Here is a 25,413-nt window from a genome sequence, read left to right on the forward strand (position 1 = left end):
ATCAGTGGGACTTGAGTTAGTCATGACTAACTTAAGTCCTATTGATCTCAAGGGATTCACTCTTAAGAGCTTTTCTACTTGAAGCTGTTAATAGGCTGTTAATCTGTTTTATCTACTTTCAGTTTCGTCACAGAAACTGTGACGAAACCTAAGCACTACACAACAACGTTTCCTTTCCTGATTTTCCACTACATAACCTCTAGGTGGTGCTGTGGTATAGTGGAATAGTGGTTTTTTTCGCTTTCACAGTTTAATGCCACGGATTTAGCACATTTTCCCTGTGCTAAAAAAAACTTGTTGAAAGTGCTTGCTAGACACAAAAGCAAAATTGGAAGGTCACAATGTCATCTAAAGAACCTGTAAGGATCTGTGAGCAGGGAACGATGAGTGCACGATAAATGCCTCGTGTAGAAAAGCGAAATTGGAAGGTCACGATGTCATCTAAAGAACCTGTAAAGATCTGTGAGTAGGGAATGATGAGTGCACAATAAATGCCTCATGTAGAAAAGCCATAAGTATGACTAAATCTGGATCCAACCCATCATGTTTTGGGTTGATAGTAATTTCAGGGCTATTGTCACTAGGGATGTTAGAGAATTCTGCCACGGATCCCAGGGAGGCCAAATTCCAGTGAATTCGGCCCCCCGGAATCCGTGGCGGAACGGAGCAGCCCACCCCACCACCCCGCAAAAGCCCTGTGAAATGGAGCCTATCTGGCTGCAGCTCCGGCAGCAGTGGCAGCTCCGGCAGCGGATGAAGCAGCGGATGAAGCGGCGGTGGCAGCGATGGTGGTGGCTCCGGCCGCTGCTGGGCTGCTGCAGCCGCAAATGGCAGCTGTCATAGCGGCTGCCATTTGCGTCCCTATGCTGGCCCGTGATAGGCTACATATATATTTACGTAGCCTATCACGGCTAAAGCGGGAGTGCAAATGGCATAGGGGACGCCATTCGCGTCCCTGCTTTAGCCGTGATAGGCTACGTAAATATATACGTAGCCTATCACGGGCCAGCGTAGGGATGCAGATGGTGTCCCCTACGCAGGACGCCATTTGCGTCTGCAGCAGCCCGGCAGCGGCTGGAGGCCCCGCTGCGAGTTGGCCCGGCTGGCAGCTCCATGGACTGGCTGCGGAGCAGAGCCAGCCAGGCAGGATTCTGGGGGGGAGGAACGGATCACCTCCCCCCCATCGAGGATTCTGGCGGGAGGAACGGATCGCCTCCCCTCACCTGTGGAGCCAGGTAAGCAGGGCTTCATACACCCCTAATTTTAACACTGGCTGTTAATGACATTATGTGCTAACAGGGACCTGGACATATCCACATTCCATAAAGAACTTATGATTATAATAGATGCACTTCCTGGGGCAAGAGCCACAATTTCCTATCAACTCATTTTAGAAGGGATGGATAACAGCAAATACCACCCAATTCCTGAACAAGACGCTGATAACCATCGAGTAGTCCAGCATAGTTGGGGAAAGCCCAAAATTGACATAAGAAAACCAACTGGTACTGGAAAGGCTTCCCCTTCCATTAAACAATAAAATGTATTATCTGGGCCTATTTTATTTATTTATTTATTTCATTTATATCCCACCTTTCTTCCTCCTTAAGGAACCCAAGGCGGCATACATAATCTTCCTCCTCCATTTTATCCTCACAACAACAACCCTGTGAGGTGGGTTGGGCTGAGAGTCTGTGACTGGCCCAAAGTCACCCAGTGAGCTTCCATGGCTGAGTGGGGACTAGAACCTGAATCTCCTGAATCTAGAGTCCAGCACTCTAGCCACTACACCACTATTCTATGTCTCTAATATTGTGGGACCAACACAGCAGAACCTGGATCTCCTGACTAGAACCTGGATCTCCTGACTCCCAGTCCAACACTCTAGCCACTACACCACTATTCTATGTCTCTAATATTGTGGGACCAACACAGCAGAACCTGGATCTCCTGACTCCCAGTCCAACATTCTAGCCACTACACCACTATTCTATGTCTCTAATACTGTGGGACCAACACAGTAGTGACCCCCTGGATTTACGGTCTTAATAAAGCATTGACAGCTGATTTGGCATTTCCCACAAAATATTCTGTCCCGTTACATCAAGGTCAGGTTTTAGCAACATTAACATGCTGTAATGTCTAATCACAGGCCTTCTCCCCATGGAAAAGGACTCTGCAGAAATAATTACTTGGCAATCGCATGTACTTTATCACTTCTAAATTAGATTTTGGTAATCCAGCGCTTTATTTCCAGAGCAATCTCATTACCACAATGGAGTTTCCTTCACTATTTTTCTCCATGCATTTGATATTTATTGCCACAGATGTGAGACATTAAGACACAGCCAAGAGACATACTGGATTTGGGTAGGGGGCTTGGATAATATGATTCAGGGCACAGAAAGTGGTTGTCTTCCTTTCCTCAGTTCAGCTCCCATAATACTATATATATTAACAAAAAATTACGAAGTCACCAATTTTGTACTGAAAAGAATAAAAATGAAGTGTTTAATGGATTAGTAATCTAATATGATATATTGATTCTGCTTTCCACAGTAACAGTGCTTTTGACTTCTATTTATTTTGCTTGAAATCTTCAGGTCCATGTTGTTGTTATGTAATAAAGATCCAGTAAGGAAGATCCATGTGCACAATTGTTGCGCTGCATCTGGATGTACAGTTGCATTTGCATCTCAGTACTTATTTCTGGACCCCGTTGAATTGGCTGGATGCGTATTTTGGATATGTGTGCAGATGGAGATTCATGGCGGACCGCTAGCAGTTGTGTTCAGTGCTGATGGACACTCCCATCACATGTGACTAGAGCTTGATCAAGGCCCAATGCAATAATTTCTAATTTAGACTAAATTATGCTGGAAACAGACTTCCTATGTTCTCTCTGTTTTCCAGTGATAAAAGAACCTGTGTGCATTGTACAAGATGGAGACATTTCTGACTGTTTTTATTTTATATTTTCTGCCTTTCTGGCTCCCAGCAGCCCTAGGGGCAGCTCCAGTAGCTCCAGGTGAAACCATTACATCACCTGCCAGAGAGGGATGGGCAACTTCCAGGGCTTATGGGATTGCATTGGACCTCTTAGAAGCCTGCAGGGGGCATATCCCTCTCCTGCTGCCACCAGAAGTGGCTGCTGTATGTGAAATCCCAGTTAACTGCTGGGAAACAAGGCATGCATGGTGTGTGAATCCTGTTTCCTGGCAGAATAAGGCTGGCAGAAGTCCAATTCTGTGGGAAACAGGGCATGCTTTCCCCTGACACCTTGTCTTTTGGCAGAATCATTCGAATTCTGGAGGTGGCAGTGGAGACCTGCGGGGGGGGGCATAAATGGCCATGGTGGACCCCAAGTTGCCCATCCCTGTGCTAAAGCCTGATTTGAACATCTTCCTCCCCAATTCCATCTCAAGATTATTATAATGCAGACACCATTACTTCAACATAAGTCTGCCTCCCCCCACCTGCTTTTTGTAATAGTTTGCCCAATGAAGAGATCTAGAAATCTCTAAAGGGGGCACATTTTTATGAGGTTTTGGTTGTCCTAATAAAGGTGTTACACTAATATAGATTTTTAATTTTTTAGATATCTCTTTTTTCCATCTGATATATTCCATATGATACATTACATCTGCTGCATTAAGGGAACTTTGAAGGAGAGCTCCAGTGCCAGAGTGCTCTGAATATCCCATGCTCTGCAAGCAGATGCCTAGCAGAACAGATGGAGCGATGGAAGCAATCTTTGCTTCTCCCTCCTCCTTGTTATTGTTGTTGTTTTCTAGATGGGCTTCTGAGCCTGTCTAAAGTGGTGGTGGTACCATGGCTGGAGAGAACACAGGATACTGTGTATCCTGTCTTCTCTCCCCTTCCCTCCCTGCCCACTGAAATGCCCTTTCCCTCTCTCCAAATTTGCATTTACGACCTCAGGAAGCAGCCGCCTTGGAACTCAGAGTCCCTCTCCGGAGGTAGTAGCAGTCTCTATGGCCTTGGGAGGGGGACTCCAAACAATCCTATGGCCCCTGGGATCCTCTCCCAGAACCATAGCATTGTGCCCTAAACTTCATATATTATTGGACTTTTGTTTTTCCTCTCTATTTTGTAAGTTATTGCATAGCACTGTAATACCAAGAACACTACACTTATGTTTATCATTATGAAGTGTAACTTGTTGAATAATATTTAACCATAAAGACTGTTGAAATTCTGTTCCTTGCATCTGTTGACATATTGGAGTGGACTGCATTCAAAAACAGGTTAAATGTCAATTTAATTGATGCTCCTTTTATCTGCTGTTGTCTGAATGGGGTGACAAAAGAAATCCAGTCTTTGTCACTGTATCTTAGTTGCACTGACCAACAGCTTTGCACTTCTGTGACACTGCTACTTTGATTCTATAGTCTGTACCAGATATGATGTTGTACTTTCTATTTTACTTTGGTTTGGCCCTTGTTATCTGCTTCTGATCTTCCTCCATTTTCAGTCCAACATATTTTCTCTCTCAAACTGTGGATTGCTCATTCTGAATATGAGCAAAGATCATTGTGCATGCTTAGACATACACATACACCTCTGTTGGGAGTACAGACAAAATGAGGGGGCCTCCATCTGTGTGGTTTTGGAAGGAGCTGAGAGAGTGGGCAAAGTGATAGGAGAAATGACTGAAATAAAAATAAAATGAGGTGTCAGTGGAAATATGGATGTTGTGGTGTATACTGATGCCATCTGAAAACAAGTGGGTTCAGTGAGTAAAATGTATGTGTGGAACCACCTTAACTGAACCAGATATTTTCTTCATAACTTGTCCAGAAGACATTTAACATTTTGGCATGTCATCTTCCTAATTTCCAAGGGTACAGTTCAAAGAACTGTCCATGTGGGATGAATCATGTATACAACTGGGGCGTCATTTGAGGTTTATTGGCAGCAGTTCCCAGTGTCTGAGGGGGGAAAAGCCACTTTAAAATTGAACAGTGGGAAATGCTGTGGTAAAAACATCAAATAAAGTGTGTATGTGCGTGTGTGTGTGTGTTTTCCTTAAAGTGTGTATGGTATTACCTTTCAAAATAATCCCAATGATATATTTCAGACTCTTTGTTAGGAGCAGAATTACAAAGCCAATAAGTCATATTTTCAATAATGAAGAAAGAAATGTAGTTAAACAGACAAGAAAGCTTTTAATATTGTGGTGCTCTCTAGTGGTAGAAATTATGAGCTGTTCAAAATCACATTAATGATTTTGCAATGTTCAAAAAAGTGAATTTCCCAAAGGAGTGGAGTTTAGAAAGAGAGCTTGAAATACTAATTGAAAATGTGGTGATCATCTATTAGTGCATATGAAGAAAACCAAAATATATTTTAAAAATAGTCTGTTTACAGTGACATATAAAAATCACAAATATAGCTACTTTGTCAAATTAGGATCCAGGTTTTCAATCTCTTCAATTTTAAAGCTGTTACACTTAAAGGGTTTTGGTTAGATCAGTGGTTAGCTGTAACTCAGTATCATAAGGAATGGATTTTGATAATCTCCTTCCCAATAATAGTTAAGGAGTCCTAGTACTTAAAACTGTCTCATTCACAGGTATTTATGTTTATACTCAAATGTACTTTTTATTGGTCAAAGTAGCAACCAGCAACGTGTACACACGATTGCAGTATGCAAGGGTGTGTGTGTGTGACATACTCACATCATTCTTAAAGGAATAACAACCAAAAAGGAAAAGGGAAAATGTGCAGAGTGACTACAAGCTATTTTTAAGGTTCTCTAAACATCCAGAGAATTTTTAAAAGACAAAAACTGGGAAAAGATATACAGGAAGCCAGAAAAGGCATTCGTTATAAATCCCACTGCATCTGTTTGAAGGGCAACAAAGAGCTGGCTGTAAAAACAATTGTGGCAGGAAAAGGCACTGCCAAATGAGTACTAAAATATATGTGATTTTGCATTGTTACTTCAAAAGTATATAGCATCCAGATAAGGAGGTCAGGCTGATTGTTTAGTCCTGGGGATATTTCAATATGGAGACACAGCCATTAAATCTTTTAAAATTAGAATCTAGACTGAAAAGATCTCCATTGATATAAATCACCTAATAAAAATGAAGCCTTTCTTGGTCGTTCTTTGCTTACTCTAAGTGGATGGGTAATTATAAAATATGCTCTTAATGTTAGAAATGAGAATCATTGATCTGTATTACTTCATTATAAAAAAAAAAAAAAGTATCCTGTATTATTTACCAAGAAATGGTATTCAGGGTGGCTTACAATCAATAACAAAAACCAAACCAATAAGAAGAAAAATCCAATAATCAAGACATTAAATGATGCAACCAATCCAGCAGCAACACCACAAGATAACATCAATGGTCAAAGAAGATCAGACAGTATCACAGAATGTGCGCCATTTTGCTCTGCTGCAGAAATGCGGCCAATGAGTTGGATGGTCAGATTTCCTGAGGCAATGAGTTCCATAGTCAGGGTTCAGATGTCAAATGGCCTGATGCTGCATCCTTCTCCTCTGCTTGTCACTAGTTGGAAGGACACATAACAGGGCCTCTCCATATGACTGCAGTGTGCAGACAGGTTCATGTGAAGGAGACAGTCCTTCAGATATCCTGGTCCCAAACCATGTCAGGCAGCCTTCCCCAACCTGGTGCTTAGCTCTCCAAAAGTCTTGGACTTCCAACTCTCATCAGCCCCAGCCAGCATGGCCAATGGTCAGGAATGCTGGGAGTTGCAGTCCAAAACATTTGGAGGCCACCAGGTTGGGGAAGGCTGATGCAGAGCTTGAAAGTTAAGAACCAGTACCTTGAATTGGGGCCAGAAACAAAGTGAGACCTGGGAGCCAGAGCAGCTGTTATGATATGTGATCAAATACCCAAGCTCCTGTCAACAGTCCTGCTGCTGCATCTTTTACCAATTGAAGCTTCTGGACATTGCTCAAGGACAGCCTCTTGTAGAGCAGTAGTCTAATCTAGAAGTAAACAGGGCTTGTGCAACTATGCCAAGTTTTCCCCAGGAAAAGACCATAGCACACAGCTGAATCTGAGCAAAAAGGCTCCTCGCCATAGCCGCCACCTAATCATCCAGGAGAAAAAGCTGGGTCCAAGAGCACTCCCAAACTACGTACCTCCTCCCAGGAAGAAAACAATGTGGGACATCTCTCGCAAGGTCAGCCCTCTCTTCAGCCTATCATCAATATTTGAGTCTTGTCTAGATTAAGCTTCAGTTTGTTAGCTTGCATCCATCTTTTCAATGATTTTGGATATTGATGCTGGACTTCAGTAGCTTCACTGGAATTGGATGGAAAGAAGAGACAGAGCTGGATGTCATCAGTATACATCACACACACACCCCGCCGCCAAATCTTTAGATGACATTTCCCAGTGCAGAAGTAAGAATATGTGAAATGAATGTACACGTGATAGAAATGGAGATCTGAGGCCTGTCCCATCCCAGAAGCTTAGGATAATTCATGAAAAATTAAAATCCTAACAGCAGGGTTATAGAAGAGCCTGGGAAAGGATGAAAATACAATTTTCACATTGTACCAGGGATTGCAGCTTCAAGAGAGAAAGTGAGTGACTTAAAACTAGTTGTCAGTCTGACTTATGAAAAGCACTGAGGTGACGAAATTCAGATTCTTGTCCTACAGTAATTCTCTGATTGTGTCTTCTAAAGCAATTAGTGCTGATATTAGAGCTGAGATAGCGAAAATGTTTTTTATATAGTTGTGGAAAAATGTATATTTATCTCGCTCTTTCAAGTCTTTGATAGCTATCAATGTCAAGGAATTGGCCAAGAGCTGGCTTTGTATTACTTTCTAGCTGCTTGAAGCATATTTTATTAGAATTACTTGTAGCCAATTCGATATGTTAATTTTGTCTAATTTAACAAGGATTGAACTACAGAATTGACAGTAATCAAGTCATCTCACTATATCTCACTAGTGCACAGTAGAAGCCCACCATTCATTTCATGTTTGGCTTTTTATTCAACATCCACTGAAATAAAACACCAAGAGAATACAGCAATAGCTAGAGAACCCCTGTCTTCACAAGCAGCTAGAGATCAGTCTGCTATCATTCATGTCCCTGTAGTAAATGCTTATAAAAATAAATGAGTAAAATGATCAAACACTTAATGAAGATTAACAGGCGCATGGGTGCACACACACACACACACACACACACACAGAGCGAGTGAGAGAGAAATCAGCTTGTGAATGCCAAAGTAAGGTAGTATAGTCTGTTGGGTTTGTTTAAGGTTGTAAAAAGTGAACAAGCTAAATGCACTAGACTGAGCCACTGTGAGCAAGAAACAGATGGTATCTCGTTCTTAGCTATAGGCAACCTGCCAAATGACATGACTAAATAGGGAAAAAATCCCCACAGCGTTGCATTGTTGTGCCTAGCAAGTCCCGATAGAGAAAGGCAGCAGCATTTCAATAACCTCTTTTTGACACGCTTAAAGCCAGCTAAGGCTGAAGCCAGTCTTACACCTAATGCCAGGAGAACTGGCCACCAGGGAAACAGACCGCTGTACAGCTTCCCTGCCTAGCAGAACATTATGCAGCAAAACTGTGTAATATCTTCCAATTAAATAGAGGAGAAAAATCCAGATTGCCTATTAAAGCAGTGGCCACCAGTCTAGGTCACTACCATTTCCCTAATATATAGTAACAGAAGGATGGCGGGGAGTGTGCATGAAGTGATGCTTTTGTATTTCAGACAATGTAGAAAATAAATCCCTCACCCCACCCTTGCAATGATGATGAAAAACAAAGGCACGCTGATGCATCCCAATGCAATGTAACAAATGCTCGTGACTGACATTACTACAGTGTTTTTGCTCCTACGATCTCTCAAAATGATGTATAAATATGAGGGTCGATGATTCCTTTGAGGCGTGCTTCAAAATGCCCACCCCAAACTATGTGGCCAGTTCATTTGCACTGTACAGACGTTCCTGTTCTGTGGGTCTATAGTGCGCAGTGATCAAATTCTGGGGGGAAATGTAAGAGAGGCTCTAATGAAATCCACAAACACCACTTGTTGACTGTCCCATTTTAACCAAATTATAGCCCTCCTGTAGCCTTCTAAACATAGTAGCTGAAGTGGCCATCACAAAAGAATGAGGGACCAGGCCCACCCCTCCACCCCCACCGTATTTTGAGCACGGCAGTAGTGCTTGGTGCAGCAAGCACTGCAGCAAACACCAATGTGTATCTGATATATTCAATAGGATGGAATAATGAGGTTTATCCAGATCTTACAGAATACAATGTGAACTGAACATATCAAGCTACATTAGCCTCTCTCTCTCTCTCTCTCTCTCACTCTCTCTCTCTCTGTCTCTGTCTCTGTTACAGATGTGTAAATTAAGTAATCAATACTTCAAAAATGAAGCTCATTTTAATAGGATGGAAGGAATCAAATAATCTGCATCTTCTCCATTTAGAATTCACTTAACAGAGTAATTGCATGCACTGTTCCACCAAGGCAAGGGCACGCTGGGGAAAATGCTTGTGCTGCGGTTTCCCACCGCCTCAATTCAATGCTGCAGTTGACGGGTGGTCCTGAGGGATCACAGCTGCTACAGACATATTAGAACATGTCCAAGGTAACTCCATTCTACATGGAGGCTGGAGCTCAAATAGGAAAGTCCCAAATTGGGGGAAGATCCCTATATGGCTGCCATAGCTGCTATAGCAGCCTGCAAAGAAGCAAACCACCCACCTTCACTGGGGGGGGCGGGGTATGACATCATTAATTTCGCTTAAGCTAAACCCTAGAAATTCCCTCCACACTGACTTCCATCTTACTTATGTCAGTAGGGTGTCAGTGGAGTAAAAAGAGCAAGGGCCTTTTGAGTATCAGTTCTTCTTACAGAAGTGTTTAAAAAGATCATTTTCGACATGAGAAACAAAGCACAAGCACACTTGCCATTTAGTGCTCATTAGTATTCTTCTCATTCCATATTGTATTTTATTACATATTTAGCTGATGTCATTTCCAAAGACCTAGAAAATTCTTATGCCTTTTTGAGAGAGCTTCCTCTTCCTACAGCCTTTTCATTTTCTTCTCATCAGTCCATATCATTTCCATTATAATAACACTGCTCTTGCTGCTGCTCCTTTTCTCTTCTCATTTAAGGACACCGTAAACTCGAAAGCGGCTTTTGTTCCAGAAGATTATTGCCTTCATCCCCCCCACACTGCCCTTGTAACCCTTTCATTGATCTCCAGCCTATATTAGAAATAAAGTAAAGCGGGGGAGGTATTTTTTTTTTCTGGCAGCTCTTTAATAGTTTCAGAAACAATAGTTCTCACAAAAAAGTCTATGCCAGCCTAAGACATTTTGTGGTGGGGCTCAAATGGCCCCCCTCCCACGCAAAGGCCAACACTTTGTCTTGCTGCAATATTTAGACCCCAATTTTTGCTTTTATCTATCCCCACCGTCCTTTATGGTACAACCCATTGTCCATTTAGCTAGAGAAGGCAGCGGCTCTACAAAGTTTCAGGTGGAGTCTTTGCCAACCTTGATACCCAAGTTCCTAAGTTTAACTTAGGAGTAGGGAACATTTCTTTCTGCCAGGGCTGTATTGGTAGCCCCAAAACATTTCAGGGGCTGCATGCCAACAGTGGGTGGGGCCACACCCCAAAGCGGGTGGGCCCACTCCCAGTCTCTCAGGCATACCCACCTCATGCATATACACCACTCACACACCCCATTCAGACATAAACTCCATTCATAAACACACACACACACACACACACACCATACATACCCCCCATTTGTACCCCAAACTCTCTCTCTCTCTCTCTCTCTCTCTCTCTCTCACACACACACACACACACACACACACTATTCATATATATTCTTCTCTGTGAATGGAGAAAAGGGCTGCTTCTTTCTTCATGTCCAGAGAGAAAGGCAAAAGAATCAGGCCATGGCGAAAGAGACCACATTTCTTCCTCCATTGCCAGATTGCTCTGTTTTCTCTGTGCACAGACAAAGGAGCAGTCCCTTTCTCCATGCACAGAGAGAGCTATCTGCCCAGTCTCTTCCTCCATCACCAGATCTGAGTACCATTATCTGAGGGGCAGGACTCTGGGGAGGAGGAGAGACCTCCACAGGAGCCTCAGAGGGCCAGATGAGGAGACATTGCAGGCGTAATCTGTGGACCAGAAGTTCCCCATGGCTGCTTTAGCTGAAAGTATCAGGGACTGAACTCAGGACTTCATACATGCAAAGCATATATTTTCCGGCCCTCCAAAACAATTAAAGTTTGCAGCCCCATGAGAAACCTATATTAATATCCACTGGCAAACACTAACATCATCCTGGCACTTTTGCCCCCTACTCTGTCCAAGATGGGATTGGCCTCCAGACCTTTCCAAAGCAGCAAGAAACATTCTGAACGACAGGGACTTAGATTTTACTCTTTATAAATGGAGCCCAATCCATTTGCTTCAAGATTAAGCACTTCAAAATACAGCTTTTACAAATGTCAGGAAAAACACTCAAGTTTCCCATCTCTGCTTTTTCAACCTTCCTTGCACAATGATGAAGTTCAGCATTGGTTCTCTCTCTATACAGTACTCTGTTTTCATATCATTCATTTGTAAAGTTCATTGGCCACGCATCTGGAATGAGAATGAAGAGTTCTTACCAAGAAATTGCACATATCTCTTCCATTATTCCTTTCTGTTGCTATTCTTTGAGCAAGTTACGTACTAGTTTGAAAAAAAGGGAGTATGCTGTATCTGTGCATTGCATTTAAGCATCAAAGCATCAAAGAGGTGAAAAGAGATGGCTGAAACATGACGATCTTTGAAGGCAGGGTGCTTGTATAGCATCATTTGTAAGAGGCTTTTATACTTTCCATTAAAGAAAGCAATGTTTGTGAAGCATCCTCCAAATTTGGAATTCACAGTTGAGGTTTCCTGGGGATTGCTAGGTATTGGTTGGCTTTCTGTAACCTCTCCAGTTCAGCAGTCACTGCTTTCTTGCATAACAGAGAGACAGTCACAGCGAGTGTGCACCACCTCAGAAGTCCACCTGAGCCCCCATAACAAAAGAGTATGAATTGCAAACCATTGTCTCCTTCCAGCAAGAGAGATTGTTACTGTTATATTTTTTTACCATGTATAAAGTTTAACATAAATAGAGCACAGTTCTAGGCACCATACAGACATTAAAAACACATGACAGAACCCTTTTTGCAGCCTTACAATCTCATAGACATAATACAAATGGGAAAAGAAATGGGAAGGGAAAAGGAAAGCAGGCAAATGTAAGCACTTGCTCTTAAAGTGCTTTTCTACATGAGCCGTTCCTCACTCACAGTAGTTTGCAGGTGCTTCACATGACATCATCATCTTCTAGGGCCTCCCCCGTTATTTTACAACCATTTTCACAGATTTAAAAAAAAAAAATCAAGGAAAGTCTGGTATATTTGAGAATGGTGGAATGAAACCCTAGTGTAGTTGTGCAATTCCACTAAGCCACTGCACCACCTAGTGCTGATGTAATGGAATATATAGAAAGGTAGAGAAGGAAAAACCCCTGGGATAAGCTGCTGACAGTAATGCCTCTCAGAGATGTTTAGTCTCTCTCAGTTCTTCAAGAAAGCTAAATATTTTTCCAGCTAGGCACTAAACAAGAGATAGCTGGCTTATCATAGAGGCTAAGGTTTACTCAAAGGAATTCCCTCAATTAATGTCCCCAACAAAAAGCTTGCTTGTATGTTGTCTGGGTTCACAAACAGAACCCCTTGGCATCTCTCCCTTCCTCCTCCCCTTCCTGGGTTTTCCCCCTGTTCTTATATTTTGCCCATTGTTGCTTTGGCTCATTAGCAGATCCTGGCAGCCAGCTCCCACCTCCTTGGGGAGTGCTGCAATTACATTCAGGTGGGGTAGTGAGACTAGCCAGACTCCCACCCCTACATGGCCTCTCATAACCTCAAAAAAGAAAAAAGAAAAACGACGTGTGTAGAGGATCCAATCTTAATCCCACAAACAATCTGGAAGCAGAAGTCTCGGTAAAGTGGCGGGTTAAAAGCCTCATGTAGAAAAGCCCAAAGTTACATAAAGTTACAGAGTTGATCCTATATAATGGATTCAGCTGGAATGGCTGCTGAGGAGGGAGTTCTGGGAGAGGATGAGCCAAAATGGCAGTTGGTCCCAGCTGACCCAATGGAGTGGGCTTTGCTGTCCCTCTGATGAAGCCAGATGGGAACTGTTCTGAAGTAGAAGAGCCAAAATGGCAGTTGGTCCCAGCTGACCCAATGGAGTGGGCTTTGCTGTCTGTCCTGGTCCTCAGACACAGTCAGATGGCAAAGTTAGGAACATAAGAACATAGGAAGCTGCCCTATACGAAGTCAGATCATTGGTCTATCTAGCTCAGCACTGTTGATGCTGACAGGCAGCAGCTCTCCAGGGTTTCAGGTAGGATTCTTTCCTACTTTGTCTGGAGATGTCGTACATCAAACCTGGGACCTTCTGCATGCAAAGCATGTGCTCTACCACTAAGCTATGGTCCCCTCCCAGTAGCTTTGCATGTGTATCTGCTTGCAACTACAGTTGGATCAAGCACATATATTTATATTCTGAAAATGTGTAGTAAGAAAAGAAAGTGTAATGTTTTGACATATCTTTCTGTACTACACCTTTCATTCTGTAATTATGAGTAAGGGCTTATCCACACAAGGCTTTTATCCTGCAATCAAGATTGGAAGTTTGCAGGTCCTTTACATGACATCATCACTCTCCAGGGCCTCTCCCGTGCTTTCTGACCATTTCCGTGGCTTTGTTTGAAATGGAAATAATGAGCTAATAAAAAAGCTATTTGAATTTGTCTGTGTAAAGAGGGAGTTGCACTATAACAGGAGCACCATCTAGTGACTATGTAATAAAACATATAAAACTTGCAGATAAAGGCAATCCCCAGAAAAAAAGAGGAAGTGCATGTGAAGGAACCAATCTTAATCCCACAAAGAATCCGGAAGCAGAAGTCCCAGTAAAGTTGCAGGATAAAAAGCCTGGTGTGGAGAAGCCCTAAGGCTAAGCCCCATTCAGTTCAGTAGAATCTGGCTTCAACTAAATGTGCTTGGAAAACCACCTTGAATATTTTACATTTTGTTTCAATTCTGCAGTGTAGCCTATGTTCTGCCAAATGATAAATAAAATTGTCAGATAAAAAAGACTGACCTCAGGATTAATTTTGACCTTTTGTACTTGACTAAATCGGTATACAAAAGTTATAAATTAAGACGGCCAAATTTCAAATCCTTTGGTATGCTTTGATGGGCAGAAATTCCACATGCAAGCATGTGTTTCAAGTCTATTGCTACCAAAGGACACTTTAAATTCCCACATGTTCTTTGTTATATAAACAAGAGGTGAGTATAAAGCTTATATGAGAGACCCATGCAACAGATCTCACCATGGGGAAGGGGTTGCCACACTGCTGAAGTAATGTCAAAAGAGGCGGGGCAGGGGATAATCCTAAACACCAGTAAAACAGGAGGCATTAGAATACAATTCACACTATTCTCATGATTTACAATCTTGACTTGGTCATAGTACAATACAGCATGCACATTTTGTTTGTTAAAATGCCTAGAGATTTCGTTGGAATTTTTTCATATGTTGTCTCTTCTGTGAAATAAGTTTGCTGTTTGGAGGACTAAGGTAATATATTCTTCCCAGTAGTCTGAAATCAGCTGTCACAACAGAGCTCTCAGCTTTTTGCTAACATTCTTTATCAGAACAAGAATAAAATAACCCATACTATCAAAGCCCTCACTTGCTGGTCTACGACCATAATAAAATTGATTGATTGAATATCAAAGTCCTCATTTGTAGCACCTGTTTTGCTTTAGGGGTATGTTTTTTAGCAGGGGAAGGTATCATAAATACGAATTCCATTCCATAAATATAAAGAGAAGACATACAAGTGCCCCAAACAGGCACTGTCCCCCCGAAAAAAAAATTTCCCCAAAGAAATGTCTTCATACAACATGTGCAGAGTGCAATATGTCTTGTGAAACACCTATTCCCACAAAAATTTCCCCACATTTTATGATCAACTGGGGATTCATGCTCTGGCTGGTTTCTTTTTCTTAGGTCAGGAGCAGGCAGAAGGTAGATCAGAATCCACTGGTAAATATCCAGGAGATTTGCAATAGATCAGAAGGGGTTTCCAACTTCCAATCATTTAATGATCAAAGCGCTCCTCACCCCACTCCATAAACTAGTAGGGATGGCGGAGAAATCCGCCACGGACCCCAGTGAGGCCAGATTCTTTAGAATCCGGCCCCCTGGAGTCCGTGGCAGAACGGACTACACCCCCCCGCCACCCCGTGAAATTCTTCCCGGATGGACCCTACCTGCCACGGGCCAGTCCGGGTCCATCCGCTGCCCCGGTCTGCAGCTGCAAATGACGTCCAGCATAGCGGACGCCATTTGCGTCCCTGCTTTAGCCATGATAGGCTACATAAATATTTACATAGCCTATCACGAAAGGAGCAGGGATAATGGCGTAGAGGACGTCATTAGCGTCCCCGCTCTTTGCCGTGATAGCCTACATAAATATTTACGTAGCCTATCACAGCTAAAGCAGGGACACAAATGGCGTTCGCTACGCCAGACGCCATTTGCGTCCACAGACTGGCAGTGGATGGAATTCCGGCTGCGGACGGGCCCGGCTGGCGGCTCCGCAGACTCGCCGCAGAGCGGAGTCGGTCAGGGAGGATTCCAGGGGGATGGACGGATTGCCTCCCCACCCAGAGGACACCCCGAACCGGACAGGTGAGTGTGGTTTGTACACCCCTATAAACTAGTCTGCTAAAAAAGGAGTAGATTTGTGTGTGAAAAGATTTGTCTACCAATCTCCAGTTCTAGTACTGAAAACCAATTCCTGAGCTGAGCATGTGTTCAGAGGCACCTTTTCCTCAATTCTACATCCAAAACTAAGTAGATCCTGTCAGCGTAAAGTCTGCCACCCTTATCTTAAGTTATTTGACACCTAGAGGTAGGGATGTCAGAGAATTCTGCCATGGATCTCGGTGAGGCCGAATGCACTGGCATTCCCGAAATCCATGGCGGAACGAAGCCCCCCGCCCCGCAAAAGGTGCGCGAAATGGAGCACCTACCTGCTGCTGTTCGTGCTGCTTTGCGAATGGTGGCCATTACTTACGTAGCCTATCACGGCTAACGCAGGGATGCCATTTGCAAAAGTCACTTACCTTGAAGGGTGACATTCGCAGTGGGTGGGAGGCGCTCCTTTCCTCCCCCCGAAATTCTCCCCAGTCGGCTCCGGGGGGAAAAAAACTACACCACTACACCATTTGCGCCCCTGTCTTTTGCCGTAATAGGCTACGTAAATACTTACGTAGCCTATCACGGCAAAAAAAGGGAACGCAAATGGCGGCCGCCGTAGCCGCTGCCATTTGCGTTCTCTTTTTCTTTTTTTTTGCCGTGATAGGCTACATAAATATATACATAGCCTATCACGGCAAAATACAGGGACGCAAATGGCGGTGGCTACGGCGGCCGCCATTTGCGTCCCTGTGCAGGCTGCCCAGTGGCTGGATGTCCGGCTGCGGGTGGCCCCGGCCAGCAGCTCTGCAGAGTCGCTGCGGAGCGGAGATGGCCAGGGAGAATTTCAGGGGGAGGGATGGAACGCCTCCCCCCCCCCCGAATGTCACCCTTCGAAAAGGTAAGTGACTTTCATACATCCCTACCTAGAGGTTAATTGGCACTATTTTTCCAATAGTGGTTCCACACTATTCTAGTGGTTCCTCCCTAAGGAAAACTTTCTTTTCATTTAGGTACTAGGCTAAAACTTGGAATGTTTCCATACTAGAAGTTTTCTGCAGATTGCACATCATTTGTTGTCTCAATGTTTACAGACAATCTAGATGACATCATAGCTAACCCACTGAATTCCAGCATTTTCCCTGTTTTCTTCAGATGTAAAGGCAGCTGTAGTACCAGCCTGTCCAGCATAGACTGGCAAAATGCTTCTGAAGTGTCTCCCTGCAACTGAGCATTTAATAAGTAGCTTCCTTCTTGCCTCTTCCTTCGAATGCAGGTTTGGCTTCTCAGCTTTTACCTTCTTAGTTGCCTGCTTTTTACTCGGGTGCCCACTTTGAATGGGCAACCAGTGAGTGGCCAGAGACAAGAACACTAATATTTCTTGATAGCTGGGAATCTCTTGTGTACAATCTTCAAATAATGAGTAATTGTGACAACTTCCAGCTAGTTAGTGGCAAAAAAACAGGTTTGGAGCCAGTTTTACAATTTCAATTTATACTTGGAGAGAGGCAGGCAGAGAACAGAGTCTAGGTAGAGTTTTAGCTTCTAATAGGCTCTGTCTGCATATTTGTAAATATTATTACAAAGAACTGTGGTAATATTACAAAGAATATCACCAGAGCTCATCCAAAGGAAGCTAAATCCTGTAGTGCTAGCCCTGGATGTCACACTGGTTAGGGATGTGAGAGCTCATAGAAGATTTATGCTTTTGATACCTTGGATATAACTTCACTTTTTTAGTGTTGAGCTGAGAGATGTTTTATTTTACTGTACCTATTAATCACAAACATTGTATTTGGTACAATATGGCATGGGGCCAGCCCCAAAGATTCAAACATTAATAATGATTTCAAATAATATTACATAAAACGTTTACTATAATATACGCAGGAGTTAATATTGCAGACATAGTGAGAAGGTACTTGCCTTCTTCCAAGTACATTGGCTGTACAAATTAAGTGTAAAGAAGTAGCATTTCAGAATCTGCGATACACAAGAGGCCATTCCAAATTGTATTTTTGACCTAGGAAGACCTTGTAAGTAAAATGCTAGAGGGGCACAAGATTACAGAAGCTATTGGAACTGGGTAATCAAGAGCAACCTTCGTTCAGGTTTATGATTTTCAGTCATGAGGGTATTATACAAGTTCTTAGAAATACAACCCTTTATGAGAAGAAACCCTTCAACAGATGGGTCCTCCATTTTCTAGCCTAAAAGGTATCACCACTGACAAACCCAAATCAGTCATCAAGTATGAACAGAATTGTCCTTCATTATGTTTCAGGTGAAGCACTATCTTGAATATTTCATGGATCAAGCAATTTGGATGTGTTGACGTTTTCTGAGGCTAGCCTAATCCAAATATATGGTATTAAATATGTTCAAAAAGCAATCACATGTGTTTGAGTGTGTGCATGAGAGTGAGCATGCCTGCTTAAGCCAAAGAAACCACCAATACAAAACTGTTTACCATAATATCTAGCAGTCTTCTAATAAGGACAAACACAAGTAAAGGAGAAATAAGGGGTTGTGCACATACAAAAATGGTGCCGCTGTAGCCATGTCATCCTGAATTGTGTGAGTTGCTCATGATCAGGCCACATGGGACATCTGGCCAGATAAAGCTTCAGTGGTGGCACCCAGCTAGAGACCATGCCTAAGAACACCTATAGTCTGTATTACGGATACAGGGTCAGGAGGCTGGATGGGAGGAGGAAGGAGCTGCTGCACTCATAAACTGCTGCTGGATCTGGGGTGACCTGAGTGTGCCAATCCAGCTTCCATGTCCTCTTTCTAGCTTTCCCCAGACTGCATGATCTGTAAGTAAAGTACCCCCGGCAGGGCCTTTGAATTCCCTCTACTCTTAGGGCATCACGTCCGTCTTAAGAAAATAAGATGAGAGCAAAGGCCTGTCCACCGCCCAATTTCCAAGTGACCAACCAGATGCCTCTGGGAAGCCCAGCTATCTTCTACTGTTGTTCCCCCGCAACAGTTATGCCTCTGATCCTGGAAGTAACGTATCATAGAATCACAGAGTTGGAAGGGGCCATTTAGACCAGCCTTCCTCAACCTGGTGCCCTCCAGATGTAACTCCCTATGCTGGCTGATTTAGGCCATGGAGTCCAGCTTCCTATTTAGCGCAGGAATCCAGTTACAGCATCCTGGACAGATGGCTGTCCAGTCTTTGCTTGAATACCTGCAGCAACAGAGAGCCCACCACCTCCCTAGGCAGTTGGTTCCATTGTCTGACTGCTCTGACCCTTAGGAAGTTTTTCCTGATATTTAACCAAAATCTGGCTTCCTATATCTGAAGCCCATTATTTCGTGTCCTACAGTCTTGGATGACAGAGAACAGGCAGGCTTTCCTCCCAAGGAGCAAGCGTCTTTTAATTTCATGGCTACAGTCACCGTCTGCGGTGATCTTTGAGCCCAAGAAAGTAAAATCTGTCACTGCTTCCATTTCTTCCCCTTCTATATGCCAGGAAGTGATGGGGCCAGATGCCATGATCTTCGTTTTTTTAATGTTGAGTTTCAAACCAGCTTTTGCACTCGCCTCTTTCACCCTCAACAAGAGGCTCTTTAGATACTTGGAAAGTGCTTCTGTATCCCCCCACAGTCTTCTCTTAGGGGATTTCTATACCAGCCTAAAATCCTGCATTTAAAACGGGACTTTCCACTTCCATTTTAAAAAATGCAGGATCACAACTGATTCCCTTTACATGTGCTTCCTTCTCTGTAGATGGCCATTCCCATAGCATTATGTTTCCATGAAGAGGCATTACACACACTCCAGGTTTAGCGATACTTGCTCCTGGGTTCCTGCCCCTTTCCCTCCCCTTGCACATTAGTGGTGGATGGGGACTGACACACGAACAGCCCCCCTCACAATCTCCCTGGGCCCCGCCTCCCTCTTCCATGCTTTCAGCCGGTCCCTACCGCTCAGCCCCTCTGCTGCTGCTCCGCTCTGCCGCCCCCCTTTGCAGCCGCTCTGCCATTCTGCCGCTCTGCCATTCTTTTGCTCTGCTGCTCTGTTTTGAACAGGCAGGCTGAAAATGGCGAGGAGCCAAAATGGCGCAGGAGCAGGAAAGCTGAACGTCCATCAGACCTTCATCACCACCTTTGACATCATGACCACACCCCCAACAACCACACTCAGCGCTTCATTCCCACTAGGGGAGAAATACACGGGGAGGACATGGCACTCCATTTGCACATATCTGGAAAAATACCCCATTTTTTTCCGTTTGAGGAAAACACGGGGTAGATGGGAGGAAATAGTGGAATAATGGCTGGACAATGACAACGTTATGTAATGGACCCACACAATTCAGTGAACGAGCAACCATGAATGCGCAATAAACTTGAGGTGTAGAGATCCCCTCAAGGTAAAACATATCCATCTCCTTCAATCTTTCCTCATATAGCTATCATGAGTCATGAGTTATCTTCCATAAATTTGTCCAATCCACTTTTAGAGATATCTAAGTGGGCAGCTGTCACGAGATCTTCTTGTGGCAGAAAATTCCACAGTTTAACTACACCAGTGATAATGTTCTGGTGCAGAGACGGAAAATGTGTTATGTATGCACCCACTCTATCAAAACTCACTCCATTACATGTACAATACACTCCAGTACATTAAGCCTGGATTAGAGCCTATATTTATAGCCCAGCGCAGGGCAGGAAGGCCTGGCGTGCTATGGTCCATGGGGTCATGAAGAGTCGGACACGACTGAACGACTGAACAACAACAACAACAAAAATGAGCTCAGAATAGTACACACGAGCCCAGACATATCCATGCATACCTTTAGCAAACTGCACCACATTCCTTCATGCAATGTACCAGAACAGTTGACTGCTATAGCACAGCATCTGACAAAATGCTTGTCAGTCTTTTGAAAGATGACATCACAGAGTCTTTAAAACACAGATAACATCATATAACATGACAGTATCACTTCTAGAGGAAAGTTACCACATATTTGTGGTGGAAATGTAAATATATAAGGGGATGCCAGTTAAAGGTGAAAGCACATTAGGGTCAGCTCTAGCTTTGTGGAGGCCTTTGGTATGGTGTGTCCCTATGTTGGTGAGTGGGCAGGCCTAGGGAGCCTTTTCTCTAATTTTTTTTTTGGTACTTGGGGGACAGGTGGAGCCTACTGGAGGAGGGAGATGATAGGAAGCACAGAGGTGGCGGTAGCAGTGCTCCTCTGATGAGCACCAGGCGGCCACCATTTTAATTACCCACAATGCACTCGATCAACATAACATCACTCCAGAACACCATGAGCAATTACGTTGGTGGGCACCAGAAAAGTGGGCCCAAGCCATCGATATCAGCATCACTGAACCAGGCCTGCTAACACTGGGACTCAACCCAATCCTTGTCATAGTAAATGAAGTGATTTTTTTTCTAAATCTGCTTACAGTTGTTATATCAGACTTGTTTTCTAAGAAAATGTTACTTTCTGTATGGAAACCCCTTATCAAATATAGTCAGGTTTAAGTGATGTAATTAATGGTGTGTGGTAGTTCCACCCTTGCCATTGCGTCTGCCGCCATCCCACCCCCATGCAGTCCACATGTTAAGGGCATGTCTGTAGTGAGGAAGCCTGTTGAAAGTGCATAGGCTGTCCCTATTCACTGGAACCCTGCAGACATGCCCCCAGTGTGGACAGAATGGGGGTTGGGTCAGCATGTGGGCAGCATGGAGGCAGGGCTAGCATGTATGGCTCTGCTCTCTCTCCATGTGATGTTAACCTTGTGGAACTTAGAACCTCTGAATAGGGCTGGTGTATTATCACTTCCTGGCATATAGAAGGGGAAGAAATGGAAGCTGTGACAGATTTTATTTTCTTGGGCTCCAAGATCACCGCAGATGGTGACTGTAGCCATGAAATTAAAAGACGCTTGCTCCTTGGGAGGAAAGCTATGGCAAACCTAGACAGCATAGTAAGAAGCAGAGACATCACCTTGCCAACAAAGGTTTGTATAATCAAAGCTATGGTTTTCCCAGTAGTAATGTATGGCTGTGAGAGCTGGACTATAAGGAAGGCTGAGTGCCGAAGAATTGATTCTTTTGAACTGTGGTGCTGGAGAAGACTCTTACGAGTCCTCTGGACTGCAAGGAGGTCAAATCAGTCAATCCTAAAGGAAATCAACCCTGAGTGCTCATTGGAAGGACAGATACTGAAGATGAAGCTCAAATATTTTGGCCACCTAATGCGAAGAGAAAACTCTCTGGAAAAGACCCTGATGTTGGGAAAGACTGAAGGCAAAAGGAGAAGGGGACGGCAGAGGATGAGATGGCTAGATAGCATCACCGATGCAATGAATATGAACTTGAGCACGCTCCGGGAGAGAGCACAGGACAGGAAGGCCTGGCGTGCTATGGTCCATGGGGTCACGAAGAGTCAGACACGACTGAATGACTGAACAACAAAATTGGGCTTGGTGTGGAAGAATGGTGGGCAGTTAGGTGTGAATTTACCCAGAGTCATGTGCAGTATGAAATGGCAGAAGTATACTGATTTGCTAGAGCAGTTGGCAAATTTTATGATTTTACAGTTGGTTCTCATAGCTGTATTCACATACAGTGAAGGCCACGCTATTTGCTACTAACAGAAGTTAACAATGCCCCGTAGTTGCTTTCCATAGTAGCTGTACAGTTTGTACCTTCTAGCTGATAAGGGATGCTCTTCCTGTGCTGTGAAAAACTTTCTTTGCTGCCAAGAGAGAAAGGCTTGGGGCGCGGGCGGGGGGGAGGAGAGTGTGTACTTTCTAACAGCTTCTAATTCAGTGAGACTGGCTCTATAAAACCCTTAGCAGATTCGCCTGTTACCTGTTCTCATCTGAGAGGGGGAAGGCATGCCACCTACTCAGATAACCACCCCTGGGATAGCATCCGTCACTTCTCTGGGAACCAGAGTGACTGAACTGAGAGTTAAGGGTTTGTAAGCTTTCTTGCTTTTATTCTCAGCATCCATTTTCCATCAATAAACCACCACTCTTTCACATGAGTGGACTTGAGTCATATTGGTATCCTCGAATCTGTTTAGTGTGTGGGTCCTGACTGGACCAGACCCCAGATTTAAGACAGCTGGTAACCTAGACTTTACCAGGGCCCAACTGAAACATGTACATTGCTTTACATCTTATGCAGGAAATGGCAGTCCTAGTGCTGGATAGGGTGTTTGGACAAAATAACATGCTGTAAGAGGACAAAGCAGCTTGTATGCAGTGTTAGTCTAACTCCCCATTCATTTCAATGGGTTTACTCTAAGTAGAACTAACACTGGATACAACCCTTGGTATTTGGTGACAGTAAAAGAGAAGTGGGTGATAAAACATGGTAGAAAGAAGGGCTTTACCAGCCTGCCTGCAATATGAGAAATGCAGCAAAGAAGTAATGATGAGCACTGAAGTGGAAACCTTCTGGTCTTTTTGTGATGGTGGTGATAGGAAGATCCCTTTGTATTAATTACCTCAGTAGCAGTGTGGCCTTTTAGGAAACATCCTTGGCAGAAGACCAAAACAGAATCTATGTTTTCATCACCTTCACAAACATGGAGTCTGCCACCAGGGCATATTAGTTATTTTTTCCCGTTTCATGATTCAGAGTACTCACAGTCTAAAACACAAACATGGGATCAAGAACGGGGTGTGGGCAGATGCAATGTGCATCTTTCACTGCTCACAGCTGCAGGTGTGAATGGATACCATAAATGAAAGTGTGCAAAGCAAAGCTTGGGAAATTGCATGGAACGAAGATCTCATCCTTTTGCCAGCTTTTTTGCTATTGTATTATATCTGTAAACTTTCAAAATCAGGATTTTAAAGATACCCAGTCAGTGAGGAAAGCCACGAGTCGATCAGTGGATGGGGCAGGGGTCGACATTTAGGAGTGTGCAAACTAAGCTAGCAGAGACGTATTTTTATGCTATTACTAGCATATTATATAAGCATCTATAATAATAAAAGGAGATGTGTGTCTGTCTCTCCATCCATCAGTCAGCGCCATAGCACCAAGACCATGAAACCTAGGCACCTGAAACTTGGCATGCATACTAAGGGGACCCCACGGGTGTTCACCTCAGGGTTATTTTGTTTTTAGAGCACACTAATTCATTTTAATTAATTTTAATGTGCCCATGTGGTTGAAGCCTGCAGTAACACCTTCAGCCATTTAGAGGTAGACTTCCTGAAGCAGCCGCGGTGGCCGCGGTGGCTTAGTGGTTAAGACGCTGAACTGCAGACTGGAAGGTCAGCAGTTCGAGACCCGAGTGCTGCGTGACGGAGTGAGCTCCCGTCTTCAGTCCCAGCTCCTGCCAACCTAGCAGTTCGAAAGCAAGAAATTGCAAGTAGATAAATAGGTACCGCCTCGGCGGGAAAGGTAACAGCGTTCCGTGCACCTCGGTGTTCAGTCATGCCGGCCACATGACCACGGAAGCTCTTCGGCTTAGAAACGGGGATGAGCACCGCACCCTAGAGTCGGACACGACTGGTTGGGGACACCTTTACCTTTTACCTTTTTTTTTCCTGAAGCAGCACATAGCTTTGCAGTCAATACAATTTGAAGCCAGGGGAGATTAGTAGGCCATGGGACATATGCCTGCCCTCTCCCCACTACTGTGGGGCAGGCCTCTTCTGGGGAATAGAGTGAACAGACCCCTCCCTTATGGCTACAGGGATGCAGCATATCCTAGCAGTACCAATAGGCATGCCTTCCCTCAGATGGGGTACGCACAATGTGCCCAACTCTGACAGTTGTGTTACTTTGCTTGAAGGCTTCGTTGTATCAAACTAGGGGCTAATTCAGCTCATGCGAAGCCTAGTCCGTTGACTAATATAAAATAAAACTAAAATCCACAGACCTGTTATTTAAAAGCAAACCATACTGCCTGGCCTTCTGGGTCAACATTCCCTTCCCTGAACTCTTCTCTCAAAAGACAACACATGAGCAGTTTTGTAGACAGCTGAGGCATCTGTTATCCCTAGAGTTCCCACGAGCAATTACATTTCTTCCATTTCAAGCTCCAGACATTATGATAAAGTAAGCCTCTGCCACTGCAATCTATAATCATCCATTAGAGTATATGTATTTGTAACCACTCAAATATATCAAAGGCCAAATTTCAGCTTTTTATTCGGAAGGTAATCAACTCCGAAAGACATGGTCCAATAAACACCAGAGGTAACATCTTAATTAGTGAGCACACCAATGAAATAGCTATGAGATTTTTCTTTAAAAAAAATTAAAGACCAATTGCCTTCTCAACACACACACCCATGACACATTTTTTAAAAAGGAACATTTAAAATGGAGAGCCAGGGCCTGCAGGAGAAGCCACCACCACTGGGGAAGAGGCGTGCTTGCCGCCGCTGGGCCTGCTGCTGCCGCCGCTGGACCTGCTGCTGCTGCCGCCGCTGCCACCACCACCAGGCCTTCCCTGTGGACTTCTGCCTGGCGGACTGCCAGTCCCTGCAGGACCAGGCCCCCAGGTACTGAGCCAGCTGTGCTGCTCCACCTGCCCCTCCCTGGAGAGGCTACATAAGCTGGCTGGCTGAGGTGGCCT

The sequence above is a fragment of the Heloderma suspectum genome, chromosome 1 (genome assembly GCF_057233095.1).
Source record: "Heloderma suspectum isolate Gila_16-S chromosome 1, 16-S_ref, whole genome shotgun sequence".
NCBI lineage: Eukaryota > Metazoa > Chordata > Lepidosauria > Squamata > Helodermatidae > Heloderma > Heloderma suspectum.